Source organism: Megascapheus bottae, chromosome 16 (genome assembly GCF_031878675.1).
Source record: "Megascapheus bottae isolate mThoBot1 chromosome 16, mThoBot2.hap1, whole genome shotgun sequence".
In the NCBI taxonomy this organism is placed as follows: Eukaryota; Metazoa; Chordata; class Mammalia; order Rodentia; family Geomyidae; genus Megascapheus; species Megascapheus bottae.
Window position 1 is genome coordinate 13,687,843 of NC_143524.1, and position 26,577 is coordinate 13,714,419.

General features: G+C 46.1%; 2 long non-coding RNA genes across 2 annotated transcripts; one reads left to right on the top strand and one right to left on the bottom strand.

The window, feature by feature from the left end:
• Positions 1–1,910: 1,910 nt before the first annotated feature.
• On the bottom strand, positions 1,911–10,318 carry LOC150052917 (uncharacterized). Its single transcript, XR_016538039.1, has 4 exons — positions 9,318–10,318; positions 8,847–8,973; positions 6,523–6,597; positions 1,911–2,829 (listed from the first exon to the last, which is right to left on the bottom strand). It is a non-coding gene; the product is annotated as an uncharacterized LOC150052917 (long non-coding RNA).
• A 2,088-nt stretch (positions 10,319–12,406) lies between these two features.
• Positions 12,407–26,091, top strand: LOC150052918 (uncharacterized). Its single transcript, XR_016538132.1, has 3 exons — positions 12,407–12,542; positions 24,523–24,758; positions 25,731–26,091. It is a non-coding gene; the product is annotated as an uncharacterized LOC150052918 (long non-coding RNA).
• Positions 26,092–26,577: the final 486 nt, after the last annotated feature.

Genomic DNA, 26,577 nt, shown 5'->3' on the forward strand with positions numbered 1-26,577 from the left:
AAAGAGGTATGAAGCCAGCTGGGGCAGGACAGTCCCATGAGACTCCAATCAACCAGAAAAAAGCCAGAAGTGTGGCTCAAGTGGTAGAATGCCAGCCTTGAAGGAAAAAGCTAAGTGATAGCACCCAAGCCCTGAGTTTAAGTCCAAGTTCTTCCTTCCCCAAACTCCCCCCCAAACTGTAATTTCTAAGTAATGATGAATATATTTTAATCTGTACTATTATATGTGATAGACAAATACCTGTTTTACTTCCTTCTGTGATCTGTAGCCTCCATTTGTAATGGAAGAAGTTTCAATTAGAGACTAGTGCATACAAAGAAGTCAGGTTTTCCTTGTTCATGGGCTCTGAATTGTTCCCATAGCTCCAGTGAGATCTAGACTGTTCCCCTCACTGAGAATCTTGACTTCTGAGGCTTCCCTGACCAACACATGGTTCCGCACTGCCCCCACCCCGCCATGCTCATATTAAAAAAAATGGCCATATTCATGTGTGTCTTTGCACCAGATGTTAGAGTTCCATGTAATGACAAGCAAGAAAATAAATAAGATGAGCAGTTTTACTATCAGAGGTGGAGACAGACATATTTTCACCCAGCCACAACCTCAAACAAAATACAAAGAGCCTCATGGGAGAGCTTTAGCTAAAGTTCTGCAGTGTCCCAGGGGAGGCAAAAGTTTTCAACTTGGTGAGAGATGGAGGAGGGAAAAAGTTCAGGAGGAAAGCATTTGACCTTGGCCTTCTGGAGGGGAGGAGGGCAGAAATAATTTCTTAATTGGGGCTTGCTTTCCACAATGTAGAAGTGTGTGTGTGTGTGTGTGTGTGTGTGTGTGTGTGTGTGTGTGTGTGTGTGAATTGGGGTTTGAATTCAGGGTCTTGTTGCTTCTTGCTTGACTTTCTCTCTCCCTTTTTTTTTTTAGGTTGGTTGTGGGGCTTGAACTCAGAGCCAGGGTGCTGTCCCTAAGCTCTTTTAATCAAAGCTAGCACTCTACCACTTTGAGCCACAACTCTACTTCTGGGTTTTGAGTGGTTAGCTGAAGATAAGAGTTTCATTGGAACTTTTCTGTCCAGCTGGCTTTGACCTATGACCTTCAGATCTCAGCCTCCTGAGCAGCTAGGATTACAGGCATGAACCACGGACCCCCAGTTCCAACGTGGAATATTTCGCTTACTGATTTTTCAAATTCATGGTGTACCAAAGCGCCACCTGTGCAATCATTCTGCTTTTCTCTTTCAATAGAGTCCTCATGAAGTTACAGGGGACATTCGGCACTTATAAAGTAGGTGTGTGTCAGCTGATCTTGCTGGGAAGGCTACTACTACAAGTATTCTGAGTATGTGTAATGTGGGATAAGCCATGACATTTGATAGGTCAGGAATATTAAACACATTTTGGAATTAGGATATCCTCAACTTACAGTGGATTCATCTGGACCTAAGCCCATTGCTATTTTGTGTGTATGTTGGGGGGGGGCATTATGGGGTTTGGACTTTGGGCCTGGGTGCTGTTCCTGAGCTCTTCAGCTCAAGGCTACTGCCCTACCCCTGGGTCTGGGTGTTGTTCCTGAGCTCTTCAGCTCAAGGCTCCCGCCCTACCCACTTCCCATTTCCTAGTGATTAACTGGAAATAAGAGTCTCATGTTCTTTAGTGCCCAGGCTGGCTTTGAATCACAATCCTCAGATCTCAGCCTCCCAAGTAGTTAGGATTACAGGTGTGAGCCACAATTCCGGGCTAGCCCATCACTATTTAAGGAGTATTTGTAAATAGTAATGGGGTCACATGTTGATACCTTTGTGTTTTCTAGAACCTATGGCAGGACTGAGCCTGGGTACTTAATATATGCTTGTTGATGAATTGTTTTCTTTAAAATGCCTATCAGTTATCACTGAATAATAAACAATGTCCAAACTCAGTGGCTTTAAGCAGCTGTTTGTTTTTTTTTTTGGTCATGGAGAAAATGGCAGCTCCTGTTGAGTTTGGTGGCCTCTTGCAGGTTAGTCAGAACTGGTCAGTGTAGAATGGCATCAGATGAGATGACCTGACTGGCCACTATATGTTTTTTTCTTAAGATAAACTTGTCTGGAGTTTGATGCTGTCCCATTGGTCAAACTAAGTCACACTGTCAGCCCTAGAGTCAGTGTGGAAGGACATTCCCCAAGTGCAAGGATGAGAGGGAACCTGAAAGTTTTGTCCAGTGATGCACCTTCTACCACAGCGTTCACAACTAAACTACTAGGCTCAGGTCCTTCATGGGATGAGATGGGCCTAAATAAATAGATAACTAAATAAATAGATAACTAACATAGTTCAAGTGCAGGGTGCCAATTTATAAATTGTACCTTGGCAATAGGGTTTTTTTTTTCCGGCTGGGTTGGGATCTCCTTTTAGTATTCTGTTGAAGCTGGAAGGCAAAGCCAGTGGATGGTCTTTTCATGTTTGATGTTCCATCAGTTAAGCATCCCACACAATTTTTCATAGAGATGTTTTCTTTCCCCCTGAGGATATCTGCAACAATCCAGAACACACTTTCCCTGGTACTTGGCTGGGAGTTGCTATAAATATCAGACGTTCTGTCAGCAGCTCAGGGTCACAGCTCAGTTTTCCTGAACCAACAACAGCCTTCACCTCTCTTCCTTGACTTGTATCAGTTCCAGGCAGCAGTGGGGCAGCAAAGTCAAGTATAAAAATTCAGTTCAGAAACATGTGTTCTGTAAACTGGAAGGAGCTATTCATATACCCAGCTGGGAGTTTGTGGTGAGGTTTTAAAATGAGCTGTTTTTCTTTCAAGGTGGTTTTGTTCTATTCTGTTGCTGTAGAGGAGTACCAGAGGCTGGGGAGAGTGTACGAAGAAAAAAAAGGTTGGCATGGTTTTGGAAGGCTAGGGAGTTTAATATCAAGGTGCTGTGTGTGCTTGGCATCTGGTATAACCTTTGGCAGGGGTTCCACGTGGTGAGGCAGAGCTGGTGTGCCAGCCCAGGTTCCATTCCTTGTTATTATAAAGACATTAATGCTACCATCAGGGTATTTGTGAGGACACAGTCAAACCAGAGCACCTGGTGTCTGCTCCGTGAATACCCTGGGTTATTTCAGTTTTCTGAGTTTTCAATTCAGGGTCTAGGTGCTGCCTTGAGCTTTTTGTGTTTGAGGCTAGTGTTCTAGCGCTCGAGCCATAGTTCCATTTCTAGCTTTTTGGTGGTTAGTTGGAGGTAAGAGTCTCATGGACTTTTCTGCTTGGGCTGGCTTTGAACATGACCCTAAGATCTCAGCCTCCTGAGTAGCCAGGAATACAGGTGTGAGCCACCAACACCTGGCCCTATGTTATTTCTTAAAAACAAATTGAGTGCAGTCACCAAAAGCTGGAGGATGGGTCTCTGCGGGCTTGAGAAAGAACACTGAGGAGACTGATCTCACATGAGCCTTGGACCATCTAGAAGCTTATGGAAGTCTCATCTGCCAAGTGGAGTGATCAAAACTGACCTGCACTGAATCTTCAGCCTTTCTAAACATACCAATGACATATTTTTTTTTTGCCAGTCCTGGGCTTGAGCTCAGGGCCTGATCACTGTCCTTGGACTTTCTCAAGGCTAGAGCTCTACCACTTGAGCCTCAGCACCACTTCCGGCTTTTTCTATGTATGTGGTACCGAGGAATCGAACCCGGGTCTTCATGCATGCGAGGCAAGCACTCTACCAGTAGGCCAAACTCCCGGCACCAATGACATATTTTATAGAGTGTTCTCTTGCAAAAAAATTTATAATCTCCTTGAACAATACTGCATGATCTCACTTCTATATGCAATCTAAAAAGGTTAAAGTCTTAGATACAGCAGAGACTACAATGGTAGGTAGCAGGGTGGGGGGGTTGGAGGGTGGGAAGATGCCAATCAAAGATACAGATTTCTTGCTTCCTTGGATGAGTAAATTCCAATCGAATGTACAGTGAGGTCACTTTAGTCACCAATATTCTGAATATTCTCATTTTAAAAAGTATGTAAGGTGTTAGGTAAATTAGTAAGTTAGTTAACTTGTTATAGCAAACATGTCACAATGTATACAAGTAGTAAAACATTACATTGGATAACTAAAGTGTATATAATTTAGTTGTCTGTCTAGTATAACACAGGAAAGATGGGGGAAAAGAGGACCCTGGGCCAGCAGGACACTCCTGGCTCCTGAGTACGTGAGACCTTGGCACTTCTGAACATTCACATTCTTTGGCAGTACTGTGCTTTGAACTCAGGGCCTTGCACTTGCTAGGCTGATGCTCTGCCACTCAAGCCACACCTTTTGCCTCATACACATTTGTTATTTTTTTCTCCCTTGATGTTGCTCTTTCTTGAGTCCCTGGATGTTGCCTGACCAAACCCAGATGGACTGCATACAGCCAGTCAGGGCTCACTTGAAACCTTGTCTGCCATCTTTAGTTCATAAGTAAGCCTTTGCAAGTTCTTCATTAGGCTTCCTGGAATAGGCTCTGCTCTAAAACATTCATGTATTTCAACTTGTGGGAACTTCTGGTATTTTTTCCCCCCCAAAACGACCTAAATTGGCATGGAACACACAATTTGATAGGTTTTTTCTCTCTCTGTCTCTCTCTCTCTCTGTCTCTCTCTCTCTCTGTCTCTCTCTCTCTCTCTCTCTTTCTCTCTCCCTCTCCCTCTCTCTCTTGCTTCTGTGTCTATGATGGTCCCATGTCTAGCAATATTGGATCCTAAAACCAATGCTTCAAACCCGACATGAAGTTTTCAAATAACCCCGTGGACTATGTCTGAGCAGTGCTGCAATGATGGCTCGGTCCCAGGAAGCACTGCTTTGTTCTCTGGTGGCGACTGTGCCCAGCCTTCCGTGCTGCTGGGAAGACACCAGGAGAAATTAGGATGACAAGAATGTTCTCTTCCAGATGTTGCTGCTGCAGGCTCAAGGTGCTCTTTTAACTGGGACAGCAGACTTGCTTGAAATAGCCAAGAATTCGAGAAACATGACATTGTGGCTGATTCATGACTTCAACTTGCCGCTGACTCATTCTCTCCTTGATGGGTTCTTCAACAGGGACTTTAATTACATCATGTACTTATTGTCTTTTCCTTGATTTATCCTCTTTCTGCAATTCTTGTTGATCATCTCAGTGATTGGACTGGCTCACCTCTGGGACTTGTGTAAAAAACTTTTGGGCTCCAGAAATAGGAACTGCCTTAAAAATGTGCCTCTCTTAACATATCCTCTCCACCCTACCCAAGGCTTGTGTCATGGAAACACACTGGTGGATTAAATGCTCTTGACTTGGGAATGTTTCATGAGGCTTATCTTACTTGGTGATCTCAGCCATCTTACAAAATAGATAGTATGTTTAAAAGAATAACCCCAGAAACAGAGAGATTCTAGGAGGGGGTTGTAACTTGTCTAAGGTCAGGCAGTAGATGTCCACAAATGGTTACGAAGCTTCACCCTCCTCTTTATCTGTATCCCTTTGAGGCTGTGTGCAGTGAGGTTGTGGTGGATGTTGAACCCAGGACTTTGCACATGTTAGGTAAAGTGCACTACTTACTTGGCTATTGCCTAGCCTCTTATCCATACCTTCCACCTTACACTTTCCACCTCTTTTTGTCCTTGACTCTGCTCAATAGAATTATGACAAATGTGATGTAAGCAAAAGCTTGAAAAATACGTGTGCAGTTCACTGTTGTCTGCATTCTCTCTTGTACACTGGTGATTGCCATGAGAATACTCTTGGGTTAGCCTAATGGATGAGAGACATGTGGAATAGGGTTACCCTGAGTTTACCCCCAGTTGTTCCAGTCAAGGTCAGTCTGAAATCATTTTATCCCCATCAACATCCTTAAACAGTCAAGCGAGCTCAACCATGTGCCCAGCCCCACCCAGCTGGTGATGAGTGGTTAGTTTGTCACTGCATTGTTATGGCAGTACATAACTGATAAGTCAGTGCACAGGAGGGAGCAGGCCTTTGGTGTGGTGTTAGGCCACGGCTGGAATCCCAGCTCTGCCATTTGAACTTTGTTCCTTTGAGTCTTACCTTCCTTTGCCTTAAAAAGGAGGTAATAGTTTTCCTCATAAGGTTGCACAAAGAAAGATAAAGCTCAGGGACCTGGCTAGAGTCTGATGGCTTTTCATGGCAATGCTTCCTAATACCTGGAAGGGCTGGGGATCAGAATGAGGTCTACCCACAAAGCTAATAGCCTTTCCACATCAGTTTGAGGGTGAAAGTAAGGGCTGGGGTGCCCTGGTTCTAATCTTTCCTATATCCCCTCAATGTATGACTTTGGGCTTCATATAATCTGTGTTGCTTAATTTGAAGGCGGGAGGGGGGGGTGAAGAAAAAAAAAAGCCCAATTCAGGACTTGCCTTTGCCACATGGGTGGTATGGGTTGGGAAAGGGGCATATTGCCTTTGCCCTGGACACTGGCTACCGACACTATACGCAGTATGCATTAATCTGTTTTCCACTACTATAACAAACAACCCAGAGCACAGCAACTTTAAGAAGTGGAAAGGTTTATGAATCCTACCTTTCTGAAGGTTCAAGAGCACTGGCATCAGGTTGGTTCTCCTGAAGATCAAGTGGTAGATGTCATCATGGTGACCTGGGTAGAGGGATGGCATGATGAGGTAGGAGGCCAGAGAAAGCCAGCCCTGGTTTTTAGTAATAACCCTCTCATGAGAGCCAACTCAGAGTTTCATGAGAATCACTTTAATCTCTTCTGAGAGGTTGCCTCAACGTGAGGACTAGGCCTCTAACATGTACTCTTGGGGTCAAACCACATCTGTGTCATGTGAGGTGCAGTGTTTATTTTTCATTCAACAAGTATTCATTCCTACTATATGCTAAGCACTAGTCTGGATTGGGACTAAAGGACCATCAAAGAAAAGCTTTCCAGCTCTGTCTCCGCTGTAAACCCCCCACCTCCAACTCCGCTTTAGGATACTCTGCTGGATTTTCTCTTTTCAGGGAGATCACTTGCTCCAGCAGTGGCTCTAGTGGATCTGGAAAGCAGGAAGAAGTGGGGATCACCTTGGTCTTTTTTACTTACTGCACGTACTTTGTCAGAGTTTCCCCTACAATGGTCCTTCTTCCTGGTAGCAGAAGCTGGCTTGAGTTCCCAGCTCTAGGCCACACTCTTAGAAACAGCCTAATGGTACTTCCGCAGAGGTCGGTAGCAGCTGGGCTGTGCCTACTGGGGGGCCGGCTCCTAGCTCTGTGGGCTCCTCCTCTGACCCCTACATCTGACCACCTCACTTCATCCTGTGGTCGCTACTTGTGTTGTCCTTCAGAGTTCTGTTTAGATTCTCCTCTCCTTCTCTTGTGCTTTAGAGCTCTTTTTATTTGGTAACCACTGTAACACCTACCATAGATTCTGTTGTCCCACCTGGACCCTGACTGGTTCAATAGAGGCAAAGGCCCCTAGGCCTGTTTTTATTGGCAAAACAAAACAAAATACAATAAAAAGGGAACTGGTAAGTGCTGGGAGTTTTGCCTAGTGGTAGCGTGCTTGCCTAGCATGCGTGAAGACCTGAGTTTGATTCCTTGGTACCACATACATAAAAAAAGCCAAAGTGGTACTGTGGCTCAAGTGGTAGAGTTCTAGTCTTGAAGAAAGCCCAAGGACAGTGCCCAGGCCCTGAGTTCAAGTCCTTGGACTGGCCAAAAAAAAAAAAGGGAACCAGTAAAAGTGCTACAATAAAATTTAGGATAACAGAGGGAAATTTGGAGGGAGGAGGCTTGTGGCTCAGGGACTGAAAGGAACTCAGGTGGACAGAGTGGTGGCAGGGAAGGGGCTTCAGAGGGTAACATCTGGGAGGAGGATCAGCAGATTGCTTGATGTCCTTGCTATGTCCTTAGTTCTGCATGAGTCAGAAAGTCTTTGGAGAGGGTTAACCCATGGAAGGGTTAACATCAGATCTGATTCCTACTGAACATTGACTTCTCTGGCTGCCAAAGGCAGATCCAGCTACTGAGCAAGGACAGGAAATTCTGATCTCCCTAGAGGGGCACCAGGTACCACCTTCCAAGATCAGGGAAACCGAGGGCTGGAAAACCGAGGGCTGGAAAACTGACAGGATTTGTTCTAGGTGATTTGATTTTGGATTTCTGCTTTCCAGATCAGTGCTCTTTCCCTCTATACAGGTCTCCAAAGTCTAGGAGAAGCTTTTAGGCCTAGTCTGGGAAGAAGGCTGAACACATGACTTACAGAGCTCATGTTTCCCCCCAAATCATGGTTTATCCTACTGGTGCCATCTCTGTCAGTCCCAGTAAGAGGCAGAGGGAGCAGCCTAGAAAGCAAACAAGGCTCCCTGGGCCTTCTGCAAATGTGTTCATGGATGGAAAAAGTTCCAAATGTTCTGATCCTCCTTTCCTCTTTGCTAGCATTCACTTAATCCAGCCACAAATCCTTCCTGTTTTTTCTGGTAACACTTCTTAACTTAGACCCATTTTCTCCGGAGTAGCCAGGAAACACTATAAGTAAGAACCTTTGTATGCATGTGTGTCTGCACCAGGGCCTTGAACTCTCACCTAACTTTTTGGATTGTTTCTTCTCAAGGCAGATGTTCTACTACACTAGCCACAGCTAGTTTTCTGGTTTTCTGGTGTTGGAGATGAGTCTTGCAGATTTTTCTACTTCGACTGGCTTTCAGCCTCAATCCTCAGATCTCAGCCTGCTGAGTAACTATGATTATAAGCATGAGCCATTGGATCCCAGCTTCTAGTAAGCACCTTTAAAATTCTATGTCAAAGGCCATTATCCATTCATTCCCCCTGCTCTGGGCTGTGGAGCAGAGTGTCTGCTTCTCTCCATCCCACCAGGCCACTATGGCCCAGTCCCCACACTATTACCTGTATTATTGCAGCTGCAGACCCATGCCTGGGCCTCACAGATTGGTGCTGGTGACAGCAGTGGGGGTGGGGGTGGAGTTTCTCTTCACAGGAAGGCAAGGTATTCTGGGTAGATAGGAGAGGTTTCCTTACAAGTGGAGGTGGAAGGAAGAATAGGTTATTTCTGTAGACTTTAGGGAGTTGGATCTTTACTGAAAGAAGCCTTCTGCCTGCAAATAATGAACTGCAGCATCTGGGGGTGGGGGAAAGACAGGAGGAAATGGGTAGATGGGTCCCGGGTGTGCTAATGAGGTGCCTTCAGCTGTTAGCAATTTCTCCCCCACAACTAGCAAGCAGCGGAGCATGGGAACTAAGAAATCTTCCCAAGCTCAAGAGCCTGAGACATGTCCCAGGCCTGGGCTTTGGGGGACTCTAGAGCCTCAGACAGACTCCCAAACCAGCCCTGAGTTCTGATTGGCTGTCTCTGCCTACCTCAGTTCATTTCCTGCCTTGATTGGCTGGGTCTCTCCACTCATAGCTCCAGCTGTCGAGTCCCTCCACCTGCCACAGCATCACCCAGGATGGGCTGAGCTTTGAAAGGCTTTCCTCTGACCACCATCAGATTCTTCCTCATTAAACAAATGAATCACAATCCTAATTAATTTGAGCAACAGAATTTATGTAACTACTCCCAGCAGGATGTCTGCTCTCAGTCGGCAGTGAGATTAATTCCTCTCTCTGGAAATTCCAGCCGTGCTGGTCAATAAACCTTAATGATGACTGAAATCTCTCCTCCGCCTCTGCTCAGGGCAAGCAACACAGTGGGGTGCATGCAGTGTCCCAGATATTGGCAGGACAAGGACGAGAATCTGACAGCCTTGGCAGTCCTCATTCATTTGAAGCACACAGTAGGCATTCAATTAAAAACATGGCCTGCCCATGCTAGGATCATTCTGAATCACTTTGAGGTCCCAGGAGGGGTTTAGTTCCTATTTATGGAATGAATCAGAGAGTCATTTGTTTCTCAGCAGCTTCTAAAATTACCTGGACACCCCAACCCCCTACTTCACATTCTGTGGTCATACCCAGTTTGGTCCTTTTACTTCTCCGGAAACTTTTCTTTGCCAGAGACTGGCTCTTGATGTTGCCTACCTGCCTGCCCTTGAACTGTTTAGCCCTCATTCTCCAAAACAGGCCTCCTGCAGGGATGCAGAGGAGAGAAGGTAGGTGAAGGGGAGAAGGTTCTGGAATTAGTTCAAATTCTGCCTCTGCTGTTGACTCCTTGTAGTTTGCCTGGCTGTTCATAACCTTTCTCTCCTTTGCAAACCACATGAATTTCTTGGGAAGATAAAGAAAACAGGGTGAAAAATGCATCACATGATGCCTGATTCATTTAGTTAGTTGCAGGCCTGGGTTTTAATCAGTGGTGCTTAAGATGCAAGATTGCTCTTCCTAAAGAATTTTTCAGGAGAAAATAAGCAGCAGGCATATATCTATATCTATATACGTGTTTGCATGTATATATGTATGCATGCATGTGTATGTAATATATAATTTTAGGGAAAAGAGTGAAAAGAAAGCAGAAACATGTTATGGAGGGCCTGAAAGATTGGAACTTTGTGAGGATGTGTACTTGGGGGTTGAAAGCAAATGATCTGGAGGACTGCATTCCCAAAACAGGAAAAAGCCAGTGCCATGATGTGTATAAATGATCAGTTTGGGATTCTTAGCTTCATTCTTCCTAGTGAATAGGCTAAAAATGAGTAAAATGGAATAACTTGTTGCACTGTCTACATAGGCCAGGATTAAACCCAGGCCTGTGGGTGGCTTCAAGAGTGCTTGTTGTGATGTAGGTGGGGATAAAGTGATGGTGTGTGTGGGGGGATATGGGGTGGACAGACTGTCTTGTAACCTCCATGAAAAATCTGTAGGTAAATCCGAATCTACTTGTTTGGAATCTAGCAGGTCTATAGGTTCTGGCGAAGGCCCAAGGTGTCAGGTCCATTACCCTTAACAGTTCCCTCAGTGAGGCAGGTTCATTGCTTTCTTTTAACAAGGAAAAAAAATCAATCCTTCCCCCCCATCTGGTTATATATTCATTGTAAAAAAAAAACCACCACATGGACACACAGACATATACACACATACACAAAAATAATCCATAATTCTGACATTAGAATTTTTGGTATTCCTAAGCACATAAGTACTTTATTTTTTTGATGAATATTTTTATGATCAGAGGAACATAGGCATTGTGCCTTTGTGTTCCTTCCCTAAGAGTATTCTCCTTTGGAGTCATTGTGTGTGAATACCTAGAGTCCTGTATAATTTACCTGGTGTATTTTAGATCCAGCTTCTGCATATGAGAAAACATGTGCCATTTGTCTGACTTTGGCCTACCTTACTTTTAAAGTTTATAGAGGAATGAAATCAAATGAAGTTTTGGACTATGCTTTTTTCCTGTTGTCATGAAATCTTGTGTGTGTGTGTGTGTGTGTGTGTGTGTGTGTGTGTGTGTGTGTGCGTGCGCTGGTTATGGGGCTTGAATTGAGAGCCTGGGTGCTGTCCTTTAGCTTTTTTTTTTGCTCAAGGCTAGCACTGTCACTGGAGCCAGAGCTCCAGCTGTGGCATTTTGGGGGGAGGTTAACTAGAGAGAAAGGTTTCACGGGCTTTTCTTCCTCCAGGTGGACTTTGAACCGCCATCCTCCGGTCTCAGCCTCCTGAGTGGCGAGGATGACAGGTGTGAGCCCTGCAGCTGGCTTATTTGGGGCTTTCCGTGATGGTACCACACACGACCTTCTTCCAGGTTAAGGGTTCCTTACACAATGCCCCACGAGGGTCGGAAAGGGGCTCCCACAAGCAGGCCGCGTGTCCGCTGGGGGACTCTTCATCTCCAAATCTAACACGGGGAGTCCCTCAGCCAGGACGGAGGGACATGTGGAGGGAGGCGGCTTGTGGCTCAGGGCCTGGAAGGAACTCGAGTGGACAGAGTGGTGGCAGGGAAGGGCTTCGGAGGGTGACATCTGGGAGGAGGATCAGCAGATTGCTTGATGTCCTTAGTTCTGCACGAGTCAGAAAGTCTTTGGAGAGGGTTAACCCATGAAGGGTTAACATCAGATCTGATTCCCACTGAAAGACGACTTCTCTGGCTGCCAAAGGCAGATCCGGCTACTGGGCAAGGACAGGAAACGCTGATCTCCCTAGAGGGGCAGCCGGGAGGATCAGGGAAACCGAGGGCTGGAAAACTGACAGGATTTCTTCTAGGTGATTTGACTTTGGGTTTCTGCTTTCCAGATCAGTGCTCTTTCCCTCTACACAGCACCATCACCTCTGCCTGCCAGGAAGCGGCCCGGTGGGCGACAAGAGGCCGCGACCAAGCCCAGGCAGGACCTTTTCCAACTAGCCCGTGTCGACTAAGATTGGCGCTTCTCATTGGCCCAGCAGACAGGATTGACAGGTCCCTAGCCCCATGAACGACAAGTCCCAGAAGAAGGCCTGCCTCAGGTACCAGTTCTCTTATCGCGAGATTCTGGGGTAACGGCTTTTGTGTTGTTTTTAATTTTATTATTATTATTATTTTTAAAACCTCCGCTTCTCAACAGCCATATATTTTTTTTTCTTCTTTTCACCCTTGGAATCCAGCGTCGTCGTAGTAAAGGGTGAAAGGCGAACTTTCTCTCTCAAAGAAAGGAAGACATTTGGGGTTTCAAAGCACAAGTGAAGTGGCCGGGAGAGCGCGGGGTGGGGTTGCCGTACTTTGTTGAGAAGGTGGTGGGGAAGGTGTGGGGGGCTAAGAGGGAGCCCTCAGACAAGGGACAGCTCAGCAAGAGCCGGCGTAGATGGGCTGGGACCCCCAGATGTTCCACTAGACCATGGAGAGATGGTTGGGGCGCGAAACATGGGGTGTCCTGTGTTTGAAACAAGAGAAAAGAAGACTGCTCTGGGGACCTGGAGTTCCAGAAACCCTGTGTAAAAGAAGAGGGAGAGGGGTGTGTGTGTGTGGGGGGGGAACCCCATAGCTTGACACATAGTTGTCACTCAGTAAGTGCTAGCTGTTATGGATGCTCCTGGTATGGGTGTGGGGGGGAGGGGAGTGTAGTGCTCATGCCTAGTAGTTCATACTGGGAATATATAGGAAATGAGTGGAGAAGTAAAAGAGAGCCAGAAAAACAAGCCATCCCAGTTGAGCCTTCTTTGTCTCACTCCTGGGATTACGGGGATTGGGGGGGGGGAAGCACTCTAAACTGAGGGACAGAGAGGAGGGTTGAGTAGGGGCATTGGTAAGTGATAGAGCTGGGAACCCAAAAGTTTAAGAGGTAGTGGAAGAAACTAAACTTAAATAGGGCCTGTGAGCAGTCAGGTGAAAGAGAGTCCTGCTGTGAATGAGAAAGGGCTGTGGCATGAATAGTTCGCCTCCTTATACATAACAGCTATTGTGGTTGCTGGGGTGAGATAATGGGTAAGGAACCCACCAAGTTGTCTCTCGGGTAGAGAAGATGATAAGAGGTCAAGACTCCTCTGATTTCTTCCCACCTATCACTGTCACAAGCATCAATGGATCGACCACTCAGGGACCACTGCTGTTTGAGGGCTAAAAGGGAGCTGACCTAACCACCCCACCAGACCCAGAAGATAAGCAAACCATTTCTATTTGGCAGGGAGGCCTGTGTCCAACTGCAGCTCCTGAATACTCTATAGGATTAATAGTGTAGTTTGTAGTCTCTCATCAGAAGAAAACTCGCACAGTATCTCCACTTCTCTTGCCTTTCTACTCTCACTGCTTTCTCTTATAGTAAGTCAGAGACATTTTTTGGTGTGCAGAGTGGGCAGCTCTGGGGTAGTTGGGGATGGCGACTTTGAAAGAAAGAATTATTTGGAATCTCATCTCATAATAAAATTTCATATGGACCTGTGGAAGGATGGACAGCCAAAGCCTCTCTTTCAGCAACAGTTGAAGTGCAAAGCTTCTTTCTTGGGCTAGCCTACCCAAGCTATAGAACTCTGGTCTGTCATTTCTGGAAAGAATGGATGGGAGACAGGGAGATATCAGGTGGGCAAGAGAGAGGAGACAGAAAGAAGATGACAGAGACAAAGCTGAGATAAGATAGAGATCAGGGCCAGCGGTGGCTAAAATGGTACAGAGAGGGCTAAGAGGCAGATCCTTGAAGTGAACTGGTTTTTGTAGTTGCCAACTTTTTGAAACCCTATTTCCACTGAACCTGGTGCCACTAATTTTACAAAAGAAAAATGTAGAATTCTAAGAGTAAAGGTTGCAGAAAGTACTGCAACTTGCTTGCATTTTACACAAACCCTTCAAAATGAGGATGCTCACCATTAACTCCTGATAGTCTTCCTCACAGGATTCACATGGGGGTGGCAGCAAAAAATGAGTGAATAGGGGTACTTGTGAGAACCTAAACTAAGAAATTGACTGCTAGAAGCTGTTCTCTTTTTTCATTCTGAAGATCTAGGGCCTATAGTGGGATGAACCTCCTGATTTGGCAAGCTAAGATATGGCAGGACTGGGACACCACACTGGGGGCTCTGAAGCACTGGTGTAGCATCACAGTTGAGGCCGCTGCCCTTGGAGAATGGAGCCGTATAGCCATGAGGGAAGCTAGCAGCAGACTTAGTTCTCAGTGAAGGTTAACTTAGGATGATCTTGGATGGTTTGCTCATAGTGACTAGAAATGTTATTGAGGGGCTGGGAGGGCAGGAGTGGATTAGAAGGACACAGCTACTGGATGGGACCCTGAAGCCAACTGCTGTTAGATGGGAAGATAATCTTTTCTGCCCCAAGACGGAAGCTGAATAGGTCAGAGAGGGCAGAATCAGAGCTAGAGAAAGGGTGAGAATAGACTGCACTGAAAAAGGCCAGTAAGATGTCAAGCTGATTCTTCAAGTCAACCCAGGATGTCCCTTTCTGTTAGGAGATGGTTCTTAATAAACACTGACATACTCAGAAGATTCTCAAGGTTTCTTGTCCTTCCTAAATGGCTTTTGTGTGTTGTGTGGCAGTCACTTCTGCTAAGGGTCCATGTGTAGGGAGTTCCTGCACAACAAAGGTGGGAGGGGGGGATGGATGGCTCTTTGTTTGGTGGCTTTATCTTAGTGACTCCAGATATGGGAAGTGTCCAGAAGGAGAGAGGATGACTGGTAGGCCAGGAACTATCTTTTCCCTAATGTCAAAGTATTTACCCAAACCATTGCTTCCCATCCATGGGAAGTGATGGAGTTCTAATGGTCATGAGATTTTTGAGGAAATTGGGGGTGAGGGAAGGGAGGTCGGGGGTGGAATTCGATCTGAGGAAGGAAGTCCTGCCTGTGGTGTATGTGTGTGTGTGTGGGGCTGGTGGGGGGAGGCAAGTGGCACTGAGTCTTCTCTCTTAGACAGGGGCCTATGGCTGGCCTGATTATAAGTCTGTCCACTTTGCTGGCCCCTCTCACCTTGCTGGCAGCTTGAGGATCAGAAAGTGATGGAGCGGAGAGGTGGAGCCATGGCCAGGACAACAGTGGAAAGACAGGCCTGTGCAATCTTGGCTTCTTTATCTTCTATAAAGTTTGTCATTATCTGTGGTACTGTGCATTCTCAAGGGGCATTGGCCTCACCTGTCAAGGACTTAGGCGCCGCTTCCTGAACAAAGTTTTGCTCAACTTGTTTTGGTGACCCTTCTTATTTAGCACCCTGAGGAGGTAGTGGCCCAGAGGCCAAAGTTCATACCTAGAAAGCACCCAGCACTCCTCCTGTGGATACAATCATGGGTGGAGCACAGAGGATGGAGTTCAACTTTGGGCTGGTGTAGAGAGGGTGAAGAGCTGGCAGCAGTTGACAGGACAGGACCCAGGAGGTAGTGAAGGCCTCAAGGCCCCCTGGCAGATGAGCTGACTATGTGACTTGGCTATTAGATGCTTGGTGAGAAAGAGGTGACACTCCTGATTTCTCTCCTTAATTTCTTCTATCCTACCTATGGCATAATGGGAACCGAGTGATGTTTTTTGGGGAACTGGTTTTCCTGCTCAGGAAGGAGAGGAATCCCACGGTGTGTCGAGAGTCTCAAAGGAAACAAGCTCCCTATTGTCCCATGGCCTTGTTGGCACTTGACCTCCCCTGACTTGGGCTCTCTCTTCCTCCTGTACACTCCCTTCTTACACGAAGTGTTGACAGAATGGGCAGCAGGGAACACACACTAGTCCCGTCACTGCAGAGCTGTGCGCCAGCATTATCCCTGCTCCGCGGTGAACATCTGTCTCTCTCGTCCTCAAGAGCAACCTTGGACCCAGCTGCAATTGCCCCCAAGACACTTTGACACAAAAGAAAAAAACCCCAGAGGGCTTCTGAGTCGTTGGCAATGTGCTGAGATCCCCAAGCTTCTCAGTTATTAGCTGTGTGGATATTTGATTCTGAACCTGTCCTCTTGATCTTGGGCAGAACGGATCCCTGACCCCAATCTCCAGGCTGCCTTTATCCTTTAGTGTCAACTTGGCCATCTCCGGGGGAGGGGGTGGTGGTGCCTGATCCCATATGTTTCACCTCCTGGCTTCTTTGTCCTCTGGATGGCCTTGGGGACTTGAATTCTAACCTACGGTATCTTTATTCCCATGACTAAATTGGGGCTCAAATTCTGCCATTCTCTGGTTTCTAACCTGGGTGGGTGGGTGCTGTTTGGAGGGGGGGGTGAGGTGAGAGGTTAGGCTGTACTTATGAAAGACAGCAGAGAGTTTGGGTCATTTGCAAAGGAAAGAAAGTGCTGCCCAAAGCTTACATTTCTATCTCTGGGCCCTTTTCAAAGACAGAAACATCTCTTCTGTATCTTGTCTTTCCTATGGTTCCATAATCTCGTCTTTGCAGTTTTAAAGAATAGTCAAAATACAAGTGCTCTGAAAGGATTTTTTTTTTCCTTCAAGGAAAGGAGTCATTTCTTCACAGAGAAGAAAGTTTGGATTCTAATAACACAAACCTAAACTTAAAAAAAATATATAGAAGCCTCTTCAGTAATGAACACACAACCTATATTATTTGAGCTAATCATCTATATGCACAATATAGAACGATGAACTTATACGAATGCTGGGATGTTAAGCAAGCAAATGAGAGTATATAAGCAGCTTGTGGCTGCTTAGCAAGTTCAAGGACTCGTGATCTCTTGAAAGGGCACTTCCGGGAGGCCAGCAGCGTATTGGTTCTTAGACTTGGCTTTAGAGTGTCTTTCCCATGGCCACAGTAGAGGGATGTGGGTGGTAGAGCCTGGGTTCAGTGACCCCAGGGCGGCTGTTAGGTCCCACTAGGAGAACAACCCCTTTCTCCCCCTTATCCTTCCTCTCTGTGAAGGACAGCACCCAATCTTTCCAGAAATCCCCTGCCTGAAACCGGTAATCACCTGTAACTGTCAACCACCTGACTGTCAATCACCTGGCTGTGAGGCAGCAAAAGGACCCCAGGCTCTGAGGTTGCTGCCATATCTGCCGTGGCCACACCTCCTTTCTCACCCTTCCTTATATAATCTCTCTCTCTGCTATTAGTAGTTCATGCTATACCCTACTTGTGAGTGCAGTGCGGTCCGGCAGCTGGGCTCTCCCAAATAAACTTCTTCTGCCTGAACCACATGACAGTCTCCTTTTCGGCATCCCTTACAGCTACGACTGCAATCAATAAGGGTTTACTGAGGCTCAGTCAGCCTGAGATAGGCTGCAGTGACGCATTGAGGGACCTGCCTCAGGTGCAGTGAGAAGACATGCCTCCAAGGGGACTTCCTGAGAGCAGAGAGGCAGCCAGAAAACAGCCTGTATGTGTCAGGCTGGTGACAAGAGTCTGGGGCGGGGGATACTGGGCCCACAGCAGGACCCATAGTTACCGCACGGTAGGGTTGGCCTCCAGTTCAGGAAATTTCTCGTCAAGTCACTGAGACCTGATGGGATGAGAGTCAAAATGGTGGGTTGGGGTAATTTGCTAAGGAGATGTCTGTTGTCTCTATGGAGACATTTTTGGGGGGGTGGGGGAGGTAAAGACCCTGTTCTCTGTCTGACCTCATGGGAATCTGGGGCAGGTGGTCCCTTTCCACATCTCATTCACTGCCTTGCCCTATTTTCCAGGGTTCCCTCCAATCCCAGGTTTCTCTCTGACAATTGTGTGAATGTAGCAATTGTGTGACGGGTGAAGGGAGAGGGGACGAAGGCAGCTTCTTCAAGGAAGAACAGATGAAATCTTTGAATCTGGAATTGTAAATGGAGCTTGCTAGGGCAGGGTGGTGACACCAAGTCACGTGTGTGTGTGTGTGTGTGTGTGTGTGTGTGTGTGTGTGGTGGTGGGGGGAAGCCTGCGTCTGATGAGTAGGGTCTGGTTGGCATTCAGCAGGCTGGAGTCTCAGGTGCTAGTTTGGCTGCTGTAACAGATCCATGAAGCTTCTAGAGTTGGACAAAGGCCCACTGGAGGGGCCTTTGAGTGGTATGGACTTTGAGTGGTATGTCTGCTCTTCTGAGCTTCCTGTGGCTGACAGCAGGGAAGCATTGGCCAGGTACAGCAATGCAATGGTAGGAAGTACCAGGGATCTTGTAGTGACACTGCTAGTAGGCCTTGTGCAGCCATCTGAGGAGAAGAGTTACACCAGGGGTCTGCCTTATCCCCAAAATTATTTCTACTTCCTGGCCTTTTCAAGATCTTCTGAGGGGAAAATATGTCCAAATGAAAAGAGAAGGAGGAGAGAGGAAGAGAAAGAGATGGAAGCAGAAGATAGATAGTATAGGAAAAAGGACAAACAGTCCTTTAAGTTGCCCTTGAAACAGCTCATCTGTCAGGGGAAATAGGGTATTTTTCACCATAAATTTGCATATATCCTTTCAGATTGAAGAAGCATTGCCTGCATAGAACCTGAATTTGGTCAGATTCATTACTCCTGCCTTGTAGTCCACTCAGGAAATGTGAGGGGACAGTGGGCCATGAGGAAGGATATTTACTGTCCCTCTTTTGGAGTAGAATATGGTCCTAACAAGAGGGCTGGGATGAAAGGTGGAGGGGGGAAAGAGAAAAGAGAGAGAGAGAGAGAGAGAGAGAGAGAGAGAGAGAGAGAGAGAGAGAGAGAGAGAGAGAGAGAGAGAGAGAGAGAGAAAGCTGGACCCAGAAGCCAAATGAAGACAGAGAAGCATTAACCTCCTCCACATATGGGCCCTGTCATTCTAGCAGTATAAGAGAAGTAACTCCTGGGACTAGGACAAAAAGATCAGGAATTAGAGGTGAGCACAGAGAAAGCTTCTTTTGCCTCATTGAACTCTTGGTCTTTACATGAAGCATATCCACAGAGGCCTGATCCTAATAGAGAAGCCCAGATAGGAGACCATGCCCAAGGAAATGCTTGACAAAATACTAGGGAGAAAAGCCAACCACTACCCAGCTCTAGTGTGATCCCTGTTTCTCAGCTTTGAGAAACTGGCCGTCGCGATTCCTTTGTAAGCTCCTTCCTGAGTTCCTTGCCACCTAGCTCTGCTTTTCTCTCTGTAGCTCTCCAAATGTGTTGGCAGTTAGTCAAATAAGTGCAGGGCAGTAGCAAAAAAGCAGACAAAAAAAAGGCTGAGGTGGATTTTTGTCTGGAGAAATAGTCAGAATCTTTAGCTTCTACTTGAGTTTGTATCTAATAATTCTATTGGTGAAAAATAAGAAATCTACCACGGAGTTGGAGGTGTAACTCAGTTGCTAGAGTACCAGCCAATGAGCAAAAGCATCAGGTATGTACCAAGTTTGAGTCCCGGTTTTAGACCAAAAACAAAAATTATGCCAGACAGTGGCTGGAAGAACAGCTAATGCTGCCAAAATCTGAGGTGACTGTATGAGATATGGTAAGCCCCATAGGTTAGTCAAGGAGGGTCATGAGTGAGGGCATTATGGAGGAGCGAGGAGCTTGGGTGAGCCAGGCCATTTCTCTAGGATGGTCAATCCAGAGCTTCTGATGGCTGGGGAGACCTGCCTTGGAAAGGCACAGAGGCAGGGGGTCAGGGGACAGTGTTACACCATCAAGGTGATCCTCGTGCCTTTCAGAGCTCACTTTTGACAGCTGGGGATGGAAGATACTCTTTTGCCCCTTGCTCACATTTCATGGCTTCCAAGGGCAAAAAAAAAAAATTCAGATGTGCTGAACAAAGAGACCCAGAGTGAGGGAGAGTAGTAAGCTAGATCATTACTGAAAGGCAGAGACTCAGAACAGACTCTACCAATCCAGTAGTGTTTCTGCTCCTATGCTCATGTTCCTCGAAAAGACTTCTATTCAAGGAGCAACACCAGAGAGGGAGCTGTCCACAGCCACTTGTGCTAAGCTTCCCAAGCTTGCAAGAAGTGCCTTGTTGGTGAAAATCTGTAATTCATCTTGTTAATTACCCATGGGACTCAGGTTTATGTGGAAAAAGAGAGACTGAGAATGGTGAGAATTTCTGAATCAGAGAGCCAGGTAGAAAGAGCTGATTCCCCCATTTCCTTGAGCTTCCTGAGGGCAGGAAACAGGAAAGGTAGAGGTGGAAAATCTCTCCAAGCCCCATGCCTACCATATTGTAAGAGCTCAATAAATAGGCAGTCATTGTATCGAACTAAATTATTTGTTGAATTTCCATGTGGGTAAATACACAACACTAATTCTGATGGCAGGATAAGAGACGGTAAATGTAGAGGGTGAAGCATGAGAGGATGTAACATTGGGAAATCCAGAGAAAGAAACTTCTATTTCCCAAATAACCATAATGCAGAATAGGGCCTAGGATGGATGTAGGAAAAAGAAAGGACAGAAGAAGATGGGGAGAAGGGGAAATGAAAGAGTCTAGAAACAAGGCAGCTTAGTGTAAGGGCTGTGTCACCTTCAAACCTGTGCATACTTCTTCCTCAGAAAGTTCTTAAGTCTTTTCTGTGTGTCATAGCTCTGGCAAGGATAGGTTCTTGCCCCCTTGCTAGAACCCAGAATGGCCAACCGTTCCTGGGACTCAGGGGTGTGTGTGTGTGGGGGGGGCAGGGAGACACAGGAAGAGGATGCTCTGCAAGTACTTGGATGGTATGAGGGAAGGAATGGAGGTCAAAGCTCTTCAAGGCCATCAGGGATATGCACCTTACTAGAGGACGTCAGAGGGCTCCCCTGCAAGCTCTACTATTTTGGACACCAGGCAAGCTTTACCATATGCAGAATCTCTTCAGATCGACTGCTTTGCTGAGAACCGATTTGTTTTTCACGTGTTACAGAGGTCACCAGGGGGGATCCCCCAAACATACCTGGAACCCAGACATTGCAACGTTACTTTGCAGCGGTCTGTCACTGGCATCAGAGTCATGACTGTGGAAGAGGAGAGATGGCCAGTAGATTCTTGATGTGACCTTTAGAGAAGAGAGTCTGGGAATCTGGAATGAGGTTCCCATTCTTGGAAACTTATATATTGGGAAGTGCCTCAAAGGACTTTTCTCCTATGGATAGACCTGGATTCAGAAATAGTAAAGATCTTTCTCAAATTTGGGAGACTTAAGTTCTTTTTAGACTAGTTAAGCCTATTACAAATCTAAACACGATCTCCAATTTCTGCTACTCTATAAAAGGAAGAGTTTAAAAATTTCCCTCAAATATAATCTCAGAATCAACGTTTTTCTCTTTGGGTCAGAGCATAGACGCTGGCTTTGGAGAACCATGGCTAGGACTTCACTTTACCAGAACAAACATTATTCTTAGAATTCATTTTGGGTGCAAGCTGGTCACCACGGACGTGGGAGAATCTCGAGTCCTCCTACATCACCTTTGCTTTGGCAGTCATAGTCCCTACCTGGAGACTAGCCAGATCATGGGGTAGACACACAAATACCACTGTGCTCACCTCAACACCGGACTACTTGGTCCTATGGAGTTTAGTAACTCAGGTTGTTTTTTTTTTTCAATGCTCTTCCAGTGAGTGGCAGGAACTGCTTTCCACTCCTTTCTCTCTTTCACATTTTCCAAGTGACCAAATCCTACTCATCCTTCAAAACCTAGGTCAGGTGCCACAGCCTCTCCCTGGGGATGCCTCGTTAGGAAGAAAACTTGGGCAGCACCCAAGTATTTTGAAAGTACTTCGTATTGGAATTCTCATTGCATGCTTTATGAGTAGTGTACTGATTTGATGACGTTTCTGCTTGGATTGGGAGCCAGCTGGGGGCAAGGAGTGATTATTTTTGTGTGTGTCTCCCAGTGTTTGGCATATCGGAAATGACCTACAGCCCAACTCACCTGGAGTAGACAGTAGGGAATTTTGTGAGTGGCTCTAAACTTAATGAGTACTGAGATCTGTGAGCAGCAGGCAGAGGCCACTCACCCAGCTGAGAGCAGCTGGTATCCCAGGTCAGATGACCGTACCTTTGGGGTTGGTCTTGGAGACCTACTTGGAGAGGGGCTAAGAGATAACACTGTGTTGTAGGAAACAGTGGACAGAACAGAAAAGGACAACATCAACTCAGTCTTGAGGACCAAGCAGCAAAACCGTGTTTCACCTACCAAAAGGAGCTCAAGGGAGTGATGCTATAGGCTCAGGTTCCTGGGTCAGAGCGGGATCCCTAGGGAAGTTAACTTAGCCCACTTACAATGGAAGGTGGCAGGCTGGTGGGCTGCTGGGTCTCAGAGCTGCCCACAGAGGATTGCAGGAGGCAATGAGACCAAGAGAACATGGGTTAAGAGCCCTCTTGGCTTCATGGAGGGTACCAGTCTTTTGGACAATACTGCTAAGTCTAGCTTGCTTGTAAGTAGGATCCATAAGGTTCTAGTTCAGCCTTCAGTCACAAGCCCCAAATCTCTCCCCCATAGACACATATCAAGCAAGCAAGCAAGCAAATACCTCTTCCAATTATTGTAATCCTTTCTGGATCCTTCAGTCTCTGCCTGAACTCCTTTGGGCTTGCCTTAGGTCACTAGTGTCCTTTTAAAAATGTGTCAACAGGGCTACTGGATGGTGTAGTTAAAGCAACTACTTTGGTATTGTCGTCTAATGCAGCCCAAAGAGTTCAAAACAATAAAAACCCACCTTTTCCCTTTTCTTGAAATTCACACTGTTGTTCAAGCGAGTTCTCCATTTTATATGAAACTGATTTAAGTGCAGGATGTTCTAACTATTCTCAGTAAAATTTTTATCTTTCTTAGATTGATATCTGTTTAGAGAGTTCTGAGTCTTGGATTCAGTCTGGCAATATGAGCCTTTTTTGGGCTATATTGAGGGGCCCTGCCTTACTTTAAATGTCTTTTCTTTCTTTTTCCTCCACCATTTAAAAAATAATTGGGTGCCAACACGAGCCTGGTTAATCATGCAGTAATGGTTTACCGGTCATCTTGTGCAAACTTCTCTGTCTGGTTGATGTGAATATTATGAGACTTTGCCAAATACTTTATTGGTCCAAGTCTAAAATGCATCTGTTGTTTCATCTTCATTATCGGTAGTCGTCCCATCAAAATAGGGGGTGAGACTAGAGTAGTCTGACCCTATGATGGGATAGCTTTATCTTGACAGACAGATAGGTATCTAGACAGATAGAGGCAGAATATTCTAGCTCTCTATCTGTATATCCATTTTATGATCATTTCTTCAAGCTGGCTTTCACACTTTTTTCGGAGTCTGTGTTATGTGGCCACTTAGGCTGTTATAGTGTGACATGTATATATACTGTAGCAATACACACTGTGTTTATGTAGCAACACATCCCTGTGTTACCTGGCTAAGAAGGGCGTGTCCATAGCTAACTTGGACCTACCTTGGACCGGCAAAGTTTTGGTTGCAAAGGGATTCAGTTTCTGTTGAATTTAAAGATCTGTCCCTTAGGAATGGGGTGAGTGTGATCCCTTCCTTGGAGCCCGAGGGAAGCAATGATGAAAACAAGTTTGAAAAGCAGTCTTGGGATGTAATGGCTCTAAGTTGAAGGTGGCCACCCAGGGAAGTCCGGCTGAAAGCGGCCAACCAGCGTTTATATGTAAGGGAACTTGGGAGAGATTGTGGGGTAGGGATCAGGGAAAGCTACCTGGATGGAGGAGGAGAAAAGGGAAGACTGTGTCTCTTATTATTCCTTTTCTCTCCAAGACTGCTGGAAGGGATCCGAAGGGGAAAGGGTCTCCTCCGCAAAGCCTCCGGATTGCTGAGTATATTTGAATTTCAGTCATTTTTATAGGGATGAGCAGTAGGTCCAGGCACTGAGAAGGCTTCGGTCTCATCAGGTACAAGCCTGGCCAGGTCAGAAGTAGTGGCTTCTTGATTCACTACTGGAGAAGGAACAAGAGTATGATCTCTTGTTCATTGCTTAGCTTTTGACACTGTCCTGCTCTCTTGCTTAGGAAGCTGGGCCTGGTTCGATGGCTTGAGGGCATGCAAAAACAAAACAAAACAAAACAAAAAACGGTATCTCTTCTTAGACATAAGTCCCTGTCTCTCTTAGGTATGCTCCTTATCCAGAGCAGCAAGATGGCCAGAATAACTCAAGATTCCCCTCAGAAGCATTCCTCTGAGGTGGCATCACCTGCCATAACAATTGCTCCACAGATTTAAAAAAAGCCTATAGCTTATCAAGTGGAAATTGGAGGAAGGAGGAAGACAGAAAACCACTCCTAAATGTAGTCCCCCAAACCATCTGTCCTGGTGCACAATATGATTCTCCATGCAACAGTGGCATTCCTTCTATTCCCTTCTCTGCTCTTCTGTTCCTTGATTCCTCAGTGCCTCTGTTCTTCCTCAGGTCTTGACTGATGACTGCTTTGTCCTTCTGGCTGAGGTACCCAACGTGGCTCCCACAAACAAGAGGCCACCGGCAAGCCCCATACCTCCCTTGCTTGTCATTCAAAGGATGATCTCATGTCTACCTCAGGGACAGACTACTTTTAGATCCAGAGAACTTCAGAAAGTTCTAGCTGGAAATGAGTGCCTGACCTAATAAACATTCAGCGTTAAGCCAGAGGCAACGGTTGAACAAAGGTGGGTTATTTCTTTGGGGCTGTTATATCTTGGGGCTTCCTCTTGCCGTGATGATGGTGTGGCTTCAGTGACACTCAGAGGTGGGGTTGGGGCTGGGAGCGCTCAAACTCTTCGCCCCCCCTCACATTAATGGTATTAAAGAACTTGGGTGTCTTTAAATCAGTCCTAGAGAGCCTCAAGACATTGCTTTTATGAGACCCCCAATTGTCCCCAGGCTTGTATGAAACTTTATTCTGACAGTATTTGACCATGTGTGGAGGGACATGAGGGAGCAAGCATGACTTCCTTTTCTCTCTTTCCTCTTACATGTTTTTTTTTTTCTTACTCGGAATGATTTTCTGGGGACTCTAAATGATAGTTCCTCTTTTGGAAGGCGTTGAAGCCTGCTAGTTGACTAGGTTATACATTCAATAACCAGGAGGTTGTGTCACAGTCTAATATGTTGTAAGAATCTGCTGATGTCTACATATAACAGAAGTTCCCAATTATTTTCTAGTAGCCCTCTCTCCCTCCCTCCCCCTCCCTCTCTCTCTCCAAATGATTTGCATTCTGCCTTTTCTCTGATACTGCTGTGGTTGACTCAGAATCTGGACCAGCAAGAGAAACAAAGTTGAGCTATCTCTTTAGCTCTGGGTGTTGCTCCCTCCCCTGGGCTGTGAGGGTCAGGGCTGTGTGGTGATGGTGGCATCACCATTTCCAGGATTGACAGTGTGGAGAGCGAGGCATCCAGGGCATGTATGTGCGTTATGTGCATTGAGGCCTTGCCTCCTGGGTGGGGTAATGCTGGCCCTCATCAGTGTGCGTTCAACCTAGTTTCAACCACATTCAGGATTTCAGATTGTAGATAAGCAATTCTCCAGAGTTACATCTCCAACTCTAACCCACCCTCCCCCATGAGGTCCAGATCAAGTGTTTAATAGGCATTTTCATATGCATCACGTCTGAAACAGAACGCTTGATTTCCTTTCCCAGCTCCATCCTCAGCTGATCCTACTGAAATCTCCTCCACTTGAGCAATAGCACCTACAGAACTCAGATTTGGATCATTCTTGATTTGTCTACATCGTTTGACACAATAAGTCCTACCACAGCTGCCTCAAAGTACATTCTCAAACTCGTGTACTCCACTGGCTCTGCTGTTGCTGTCTTTACTCTTAACATGATGATGAGGATGACAAGGTCGCATTATCACTAGCCTGGACTGATTGCCTTCAGACTGCTTTTGCGCTTGCAGTACACACTAGCAGAGCAATCTTTTGAAGATGCAAATCCAGGTTGGTTGGGGTCCTTGCTTAAAAGCATTCTGCAGACTGTCCTCTGTGCTTGGAATAAAATGCAGTGCCCTCACTGTGGTCTAAACGCTGGGTTATTTAGCACATCCCAGACTTCTTTGTCTTCGCCACCTGCTTCACTTTCTGCACCATTCCCTTGGGTCTTCAAATATTCCAGGTGTATTTCTCCCTTGGGATCTTTGCCCAGCATTTTTTTTTCTGTCTGGAATGTATTGTTTCCCTCTCATCTTTTGGACTTCATCTTTCTCAACATAAAGACCTTAGTTTAAATGTTGCTTTTCCTAAGACCTCTACCAGATACCACCTCTGCCCCAGCATTCTTTACTACCAGCCTCCAGGTGGTCTTGGCCGCATCCAGCACTATCTGAAATTATCTTATTTATTTTCTTGAGTACTTCCCATCTTCACAGATGAGTGGGCTGCAAGAAAGCAGGCACATTATTTTTCATGTGTTCATTGTATCCCAAGCATCTGGCACCTAGTATCTAGCAAGTGCCCCATTGCTAGTCTGATGAATGCATTGGATT